We start from the raw sequence: 10,043 nt of genomic DNA on the forward strand, positions 1-10,043 counted from the left end.
TATCCACTCCCACCACAGCATCCCTCACCTCTCCTCCTCCACCTCTCTGCGTCTTCTCATTCATCTCCACTGTCATCTGTTCTCTCCATCCCTCATCTGTCCTGCCGTCCTCTTCACCTCCTGACTCTCCTATCCACCTCGCCTCCTCGTCCCTCGCTCTTAAACACGTCTCCCCTCTGACATGTTTGTGAGTCATACCGATAAAAACCTGAGTTCATCCTCTTTCCTCCTTTCTTCTTCGTTCCATCGCCTTCAACCATTCTTCCTCTGTCCTGTCCTCCTTTCAAGACAACTCATTTAATAAGCTCTCCTCTATTGCCACTGTCCACTCTCCTTCTTTTGGCTTTTGATAAACACCTTAAGAAAGAAAGAGAACCAACGAACCAATCTAAGAAAGAAAGGAAGAACATCGGGGATCACAGGGGAGAAAGAAAAAGAAAGAAAGACAAAAATAAAAATTGGACCAATTTTTCTTACTCTCGTTAAAATTCAGTTGGATTTCTGTTTGTCTCGTAGCCAGCGAGAGAGATTAATTAAAACTCTGCTCTTCTGTTTATTCAGCGCTTAAAACTCGTCCCCGATGCAACTTAGTTCTCTGACTTTGGCTGGAAAACATCTCCTTCCTTCCTTCCCTCCTTCCTTCCTTCCTTCCTTCCTTCCTTCCTTCCTTCCTTCCTTCCTTCCTTCCTTCCTTCCTTCCTTCCTTCCTTCCTTCCTTCCTTCCTTCCTTCCTTCCTTCCTTCCTTCCTTCCTTCCTTCCTTCCTTCCTTCCTTCCTTCCTTCCTTCCTTCCTTCCTCCCATCCTTCCTTCCTATCTCCTCCATCCCTTCCTGCCTTTAATTTACTAATACGTAATTATACAATGAACTATAATTGAATTTGTTGCGCTACATCAGTCTTCTTAATTGTCCCGGTCTCCATGTTTCACTGTGTGTGTGTGTGTGTGTGTGTGTGTGTGTGTGTGTGTGTGTGTGCGTGTCTGTGTGTGTATTCCGAAGTGACTGTGACAGGTGTGTGTAATGGTAAGTGCGAGTCTGTAAGTGGATGTGTGTGACTTTCTCTAATCAGTGACTTAAAGTGCATGCGCCCATGTGAAACGTTGGTTCACTCACACACACACACACACACACACACACACACACACACACACACACACACACACACACACACACAGTTAATGATAAACTGTGATAAATTGAGTCATTATCACGTCACATCTACATGCTGAGTCAGGCGTCTTGTGTAAGTGTGTGTTACAAGAAGCAGGATCCAGTGTGTGTGTGTGTGTAAGAGAGAGAGTGAGATGTTTGCTGCTGTTTTACTGATTTACAAACTGTCTCTCACACACACACAGACTCACACACACACACACATACACACGTCTTTTGTGATGCTTAGTCATGACTAAAGGAGGCTGAGTGATCGCCATGGAAACAATACTCAGGTTGGACCAGTCAGGAAGCAGCTGACGTGGCTTCCTGCAGCAGCGTCAGGTTGAAAGGTTGAAGCAGAAGGTTTCTGACTCCTGATTCACATCTTATACATGAATCCCTGACATGTCCACGAGCAAGGCATCTGGACCACGAGGGACAGGTGCAGTCCTCTGATTAAGAATGAGGAAAAACATACGTACATCCAGGAAACCTTAAGAGGAAATTATGAAGCATTCCCTCTTTTTGTTTGTGTTATATATGTTTATATATCATTAATAATAAGTCCCAATAACAAGGCTGAATATTTCGCTCGTCTTGTTTTCACACCGTGAAATAGACGCAAGAAGGAGGACCCACAAAAACAGGACACAGGCTAATTAGTCGCACAACCCATGTGTGTGTGTGTGTGTGTGTGTGTGTGTGTGTGTGTGTGTGTGTGTGTGTGTTGGGTTAATTAGCCAGGAAGACAGCAGGCAGACGTTAGGCAGCCTCTTTTGATCTGACTGCTAAGTACTTCCCAGAGATACACACACACACACACTCACACACACACACACACACACACACACACACACTCTCACACACACACTCACACAGCATATAAAAAGCGTCCACATTCTGTTATTGTTTCACTGACAGCAGAAGAACATCAGACTTTCTAATTATGGATGACTCAGCGACACAATCACAGTTACCAAACCTGTGTGTGTGTGTGAGTGTGTGTGTGTGTGTGTGTGTGAGAGAGAGCCTCCAGACTTTCTGCAGAGTTTCCCCGGCCATAACACACGAAAAAGAAAACAAATATGTCAAACACTGTGTCACACACTGATAAAGACGTCAGGGGAGTTTTTGGCGATCGGAGCCGAAAACAAAAACACGTGATCAGTCCTTCCTCTCAGCTGAAGACTCAGAGACGTGTGTCTGCAAACAGCTCATGTGACCGACTGAAGCAGAGGACGCTATCAAGTGTTTCTGTAAATTAAATGATCTCTGCGTCTTGTGTCTTTTCCCGTAAAACATGAAATGAATAAAATAAAACGATGTGATCTTCTCCGTCCATTAAGTAGCTATTAGGGCCTGTGGGAGTCATTACAGACTCGGCTGGCAGGCGAACGACAAAAACATGCAATTCGGAGAGTGAAACGCCGCCGAGCGAGGACGGAGGACTGACAGAGCGTCACAGAGGAAGAGCAGCGAGAGACGGAGGTGGGCGGAGTCAGCTGACGTCTCACAGGCTACGTGACATCAGGTGAAACCACAGCTGCCGACAAAACATCAACCCCGGATACAGAGAAATTAGACGAAAAAAGGAATATTCTTGACAGGTTCTCAGCTTTTATCTTTAAAACGAATAAATGAGGTTTGGCTCCAGAACATCTCGGTGTTTTCCGAGTGAACCTCCACCGACAGAATGAGGGAAGAAGAAGAAGAAGAAGAAGAAGAGACAGGATACCGCAAAGGAGACAGATGGAGGAGATATGAAAAAACAGGCCCGAGCCGTTCCGAGATAAAACTGTGAATTTATACCAGCGCGTCTTTGCTTTAATGACACGAAGGGAAGTAAAATAAAACCGCTAAATATTCATGACCGAGGGAGAAACTGCCAGATTCATGTCTGAGAGAAACCAGGAGAGGTAGTGACTCATTTAACCGTTCACTGGCTGAGTCGAATCAGAAATAATCAAAGTCACTGAAGACAAGAACCAAACAGGAAGAGAACATGTGTGTGTCTGTGTCTTCGTTTGCTAAACTTTCAGGTTTTCAAACCGGAAACAAGGCCTTTACACAAGGACTCTGTTTCAGGAGGAGTGTGGACGTTAGGCGTCACCATAGCAGCCGATGACTGACGTAGCTGTGGTTTCTTAAGATGGAAAAAGAAGATGTTTTACACGAATTCTGCGCCTCGAGATCTGATGGTTATCGCCTAATCTGCTTCTTGAACTTCGCACGCCAGCTTTCCGGAGGTTTGAGGATAAAAACCAAACCGATGCCAGAGTAGAGAAGAGAAGAAAGAGACAGAACTCCAGATGAAACCCTCGGAGCAGGAAGACGTGAGCCGTCCCGCGGGTCACCGGTGGTTGCCGGGTCCCTGTCGGCCGCGGCTGTCATGGTTACCAGCGTGGCAACTGGTGCGGCACACTGCTTCTGGGGACGTTGTGTCTGAGAGTGACGCGTCTCACACGCAGGTGAAATGTTCAGCCTTTAAAATACACAATCTGAAACACACACACACACACACAGACACACACACACACTCCTGTTGTACACACACACAGGAACATACACACATGCACATACCAGCACTCGAAGACATTATCATACAAACACAAACACACAGCTGGTAGGCGTCAAGGAAATACACACACACACCCACTTACATACACAAGGGCATGAATATTAAAGAAAGACAAGAATGTCTCTCTCTCTCTCTCTCCCTCTCTCTCTCTCTCTCCCTCTCTCTCTCTCTCTCTCTCTCTCTCTCTCTCTGGTCATGTGATCTAATCAGAGCTAATGTGTTGCCAAACGACCTCAGAGGGACGTCAATCAGTCAGACAGACCCACTAAAGACAGTTGGGATCTGTCCCCAGGGCGGGTGGGCACGCACACACACAAACACACACACATTATCCTGCACACACACACACTGATACAAGCACATACACACAAATAAACATAATGGGATTGCAAAACTGTGTATGCGGCACACAGACACACTTAATGGTGATGCATAAGTCAAAGTGTGCCGTTAGAGAGATGGAGCACGAGATGAGGAAATGGAGGAGGAGATGTTAAGGAATGTGTAAGTGTGTGTGTGTGTGTGTGTGTGTGTGTGTGTGTGTGTGTGTGTGTGTGTGTGTGTGTGTGTGTTGGTATTGGTATCGATCCAGTCCCCCCTCTGCAGCTCTGACCTCTTGCTGAGACGCTGCATTTACATTTCAGATGCTGCGTTCAGGTTCTCGTCGGCGCTGTCGGACACAAGAATGTCACGACCACGACCACCGCCATCGATCGAACATGTGACGCTTGACCAACATAGGCCGATGCCTTTTGCTGTACATACGAGAGAAGATGAATCAAACTGCGCTGGCACATTCACGTCGACAGCCACGATCAAACAGGAAGCGGCGGCGGCGGCGTCTTCTAACGCGTTTTCATTTTGTCTTTGAATCAATTGACAGCAGAGCTACACACGCTGAACAATTTCTTTCTGAAGGAGGATGAAAAGATTGCTTGACCTTTTGTCCTCCTCTAAACGTTCCCCGAGGCCTGAATAAATACGATCCGTCACTGGAGGAGAATTCATCTCGTCCTCCGACTCGAACACGCCCCCCCGGCTGTGAGGTGAGCGTGCACGCCGTCGTTCACGTGAAGAACGCCGGAGCTGAAATCACATTTCATCAGCCGAGGTGTTGATGACTTTATTCAAAAATCTGATGCTGACAAATAAAATAATCGTTTGAAAATGTCAGAATTTACCCTGAGGGGCGTAACGGTGAAACCTTCAAGCATCAACTTTAGTTTGGTTTCTTTTTCTTTTCATCAATTAATTCATTAATTCAACAACTGTCTATTTAAAGTTCCATCGTGTCCAGAATATCATTCAAGTCTGAACTGGGAGTTAATCAAAGAAACGCTCATTTTCACCGTTAGTATTTTGAGCTGTGTCTTGTGACTGTGACCCGTCCGGCCACCAGGCCTCTGACTCATATCGTTGGATGTTCAAAGACTCAACATCCTTTTGTACCGTGGTGAAGCTGCTGAATGGAGCCTCGGCATGAACCGTCAAAAGGAAACTGACACTAGAGTCGACGGAGGAGCCGGGAGACCATTTCTATTTTCCCTCGGAAATGGACTGCAACTGCATTAAGCCGATTTAGTCCTCGAAGTTAGAATCGTTTTATCCTCATTGTGTGTGTGTCTGTGTGTGTGTGTGTGTGTGTGTGTGTGTGTGTGTGTTCTCCAGCTCAGATCAATGCATGGACTGATCCTCAGCTGCTAACTGGATCGGTTCTGGGGTTTTTTTCCTTCTGTGTCGCAGCAGCAGTAAACCAACACCGACATGTTTACGGGCGATGAGGAGCAGCGGCGATGCAGAGGCTGAAATATCAATACAACGCAATCAGGAAACGGGAAACGAGCAGCGGCGGCCTCCACACAGACGCTGCTGCTGCATTTCACTGCAGGTGGGGGGGGGGTAGAAGCTCGTGTGACTTCTTTCGTGTGAGAGAGGACGAAGAGGTTTTAGGTCGGACTCTCAATCTTTACCGCAGACGAGCGGAGATCAATTCCGATCTCAAGTGTTTGTAGACCATCGGTCATTGTCACAGCGCCCCCTGCAGGTCTGGGACTGCACAAGGTAACTCTGTCCCGTAATATTACAACCGGCAAACAAGATAACAACGCGTGGAAGGTGTAGTTGTTGTAACTGTCACTGATCACATGACCACAGCGTCTTCAGCAGCCGTGACAGACACATTTCACGACGGCCGACTTGTGTCCGGTCGAGCGACGTCCTTGGAAATTGAAAAGCGGGGGGGGGGGGCGGAGAGTGTTTGGCATTCAGAGGGATCATTAAGCAGAGTAACTGATCTGTGGCTTTTTAATCATCACCGCCTTTGATTTGAACATTTTTATCACCAGAAAGCGGTGGAACAATATTTCATATCGGCGATGACGAGCGCTGATCTGAGGACAGTTCATCACATAACAGATCCCAGGACGTCTCTTCTCTTCCGTCGTTCACTTCTTCACTTCTTCCTCATCCTCACAGTTTTCCTCACTGCTGGAGCTGCTAGCTTCTCTGTTTTCAGTTTATCCGACGCCGGCTCTGTATTCACCTTCAAAACACGAAGGAACACTTACATCACATCCTGAGAACCTGCTCTCCTTCTGTTCCATCTGCAGGAGGCGGTTTGTATCTACACACACAGGAGGCGTCATGGGCTTTAAGACATTCAATTGTAAAGGAGTTAAGGAGGGCTTTTTTTATGCGATATTGATTTTCCCCGACGGTTAAATGAAATGTCAGAGCACTCTGCGGCAGGCTGTGAGAGACTGCAACGAGCAGCTGCTCACTGAAGCTCTCCTACAAGGGTGAGGTGTCGTAACGACTGAGCCGAGCGTCTGATCAAAGGCTTCAAAGACAGACACCGAGCGGATTCCGTCTCCGCGTCGGGACGTCGTCTCTCCGCGATCTCCTCCGTTAAGTCATGAAATCTGCCACGAGGAAGAGAAGGAGAGAGAAGAACCGATCGACTGGAGTTCAAACCCCAACGACTGACCCCTAGAGCAGTGGTTCTTAACCTTATTGGAGGTACTGAACCCTGCAAGCTTCATCAGTGCATTCACCGAACCCTTCGTAATTGGAAAAATAAAATATGATTTCTTCAAAACATAGGTATATAATTTGTTAGTGCACAAAATGAACCATGCATCAGTTGCACACAAAATCAATGTGTTCAAAGAACAAAACCAACCATAAAAAACAACAAAAACATAACCCAATGACTATTTACTGCAAATCAATGTGACTTTTGCTGTTGCCTTTCAGATACAAGTTCAGGAATGCGCGGCTTCACCTTGGCAAGTGCCACTTTCATATCATTTTCGCAACAAAGTCTGTTCCTTTTCTTAATTTTCATGTCTACTATCGAAAAGGATTGCTTGCACAAATACGTTGTAACAAGCAGTGTGAGTATCTCAAGGGCTTTCTTAGCAATAAGGGGGTGTGGTACGAATTGGTGACAAAACGTTGAGAGCGTTGTTGTTCTGAAGAGTTGCTGTTGAAGCTGGCTCTGCTGAATGACGTACAATCACAACAGCCACAAGTCGACTACTGAGCGCACCAAGCAGCACAGATATCAAAGATAAGCAATGTGGCGTGATCAGCTGCGACCAGCTTTATCACTGCGGAGTGTGACGTCACAAATAATACGAGTAGCCTGAATTTCTTTTGTGTAACACATTTTTACTAAGCAACAAAATGTTTGCAATCTGACACGGCGAAGAAAAATTGTGTGTTACCAAATTGTGGGCAGCCAATTTTTTGACGGCCGACAAAAATGGCCAGACATTGCTAGTGTGAACCGGGCTATACTGTGTGTGTTTTGACCCCTGCTGAACCCCTGAGAGTGACTCACCGAACCCCTGGGGTTCGATCGAACCCAGGTTAAGAACCACTGCCCTAGAGGAAGAGTGAAGAGGATTTGAAAGTGCTCTTCAACTTCTATACGTTTGATTGAAACGACACTCCAGCTGTTTTCAGACCTGCAGTGAAGTCCATGTTCCTGAAGTGTTCCGGAGGTTTGTGTGTGAGAACACATGAAGAAGAGGAGCCGTACACGTGGAGGACGAAGATGGTCCACGTTTAGGAGATAACCATGAGCTCTTATTGTGAAATATGAGGCTCTCACTGACTTTACTGACCTCATGGGGCCGCTCTGCCCTTTTATAAGTCATTTTACTTTTTACTGTCATTTTCCTTGGGCTAATGGCTCCATAACATTGATTTACATAGTAATTAGCCTTTTGTGGACGGCTCAACCAATTACAGCTGAACGGTTGAATAACTCGTAACATTAGATTCCGTGAGATTCCTCCCGCGAGCTGCTCACACACAGATATTTAGTCCATGCTCGCTGTGAATGAGCAGGTTGTTATTCAAGGACGCGCGGTGGTTACCTGACACACTGGCTTTCAAAAGACTCACATAAGTGATTCCTCCGCCACAGAAATGTTTTGTGAAACCACTTCACCTGGAGGACGACACCGATTGGCTTCATGCCAAGCTTGAAGAAAAAAACAAATCGTGCCGCTTCAAATCGAGTTCAAACAAAGTGGAGGCACAAATAACATTTTCGTTTGAACTTCACACCTGAGACAATAAAAATGGTTAAAGAACCATCACCACAAATATTAGTCAAAGACAGAAGGATTCGTGTCATTTTATAAGAAATCAAGAAATTATGAAGGATCAGCTATAATTAAAATCTATGTACGGTTGGAGATTTGTGTTCAGGTCTGAAAACAACAACATGTTGTGTCCAGGTTTCCTATAATTCATGTGAAAATTACAAATCAGCACCAAAATGGGGTGAAATCAACTGATATTAAGTAGGGCTGGGCAAGTTAACTCGTTTTAATCGAGTTAACTCAAGTGATGAGTTAACTCGATTGTTTATCCGCCAATTATTTTCTTTTTTCCTGTTCTGCAGCAGTCAGCAACAGACTTTCACAAAATAAAAGCCTGACTTTCACAATAAAACAATAAATAATCAAACCTGAGTGAATGCGAGATAAAATAATTAATCGAGTTAACTCATCACTTGAGTTAACTCGAGTTAACTCCATTGAAACGAGTTAACTTGCCCAGCCCTAATATTAAGTTTTCCAACAGTCTTTTGGGGCCTAAAACCAAAGTGAATTTATTCTTTCTATACGGAGCTGCCTCACATTTTAATGCAGTTACTTATTTTATATCGTAAACTCTGAGGTTCTCATAGAATTTAAATCCCGTCCACATCAACATCTGCCGGTGTCCCCGGCTGCTGAGTTGTGAAAAACCGGTGTCTTGCTTACAAAGGCTGCGCGGTCAGAACAGCATCTTGACTCAGATTAGATTGGATGAAACTTTATTGATCCCCGAAGAATAACAGGGTTGTCGTGGGAGCTGCGGTAATAGGATTGAGGAGCACGACGGTAAAAAAGTACTCAAACAGAATATAAAATAATCAATAAAGAGGAGAGTCATTGCAGCGCGACCCGGTGCCAAGAGCTACAGTGCAGAGACATAATGGAGAATACAGCAGCTGCTTCGAGTCCAATAGGAGAGTTTCCACTGCTTTTCAATTGGGGTTTTTTTCCACACAAGCTCAAAATATTGACGTGCATCAGCAGAATCAAATCAGCGACCTCAGCGATTACCTCAGACTTATCTCACGAGGAGACGCGGAGAAAAACAACAAAGACAACAGTGAGGTGAGGATCTCAAAAACCTGCGGGAGCATTAAAACGTAGCAGCTGCTGAGTCTGTTCGGTCCGATACAGTTTCAGAGGCAAAGAATGAACAGGAATCCTGATTGAAATGTTGTGCACTAGTGTTTTTCTGTATTTTTTTAAGGTCTTTAAGTTTGTTGCTGCAGGATCGAGGTTTCCGCCGACTCTGTGTAGATCCGTCTGTCGGCTAAACGACTGAGATGTAGAGCAGCGCCTGGCGGGCCCGGACCCGGGGGCCGTGTTAACACCCTGTCGGCGTGCCAGGACCCGCGCTGCCACCATGTTCCCTCTGATGCTGCGGAGACGCCTCCGTCAGGAGATCGTCACTGAGCAGATTCCACCGAGTTTAAAACAAACGCTGGTTTGACGAGAGGTCGGACGAGAGGTCGGCCGCCTGAGACCTGAAAGCTCCTGTGCATGTTTCCATCCTTCAGTCGACTGTAGGTGTGTGCACGTGTGAGAGGAAGAATGAAATAACAATGAGCATCTACTGTCGATGTGCACGTGTGTAAAATATGCATGTAGAGAGTTTTCAGTCATGAGAACATGAATTTATATCACGCGAGCATTATTGTGAACTTTGGAAAGTGCAAATTCATACAGCAGTGAACACAC

Source organism: Limanda limanda, chromosome 22 (genome assembly GCF_963576545.1).
Source record: "Limanda limanda chromosome 22, fLimLim1.1, whole genome shotgun sequence".
In the NCBI taxonomy this organism is placed as follows: Eukaryota; Metazoa; Chordata; class Actinopteri; order Pleuronectiformes; family Pleuronectidae; genus Limanda; species Limanda limanda.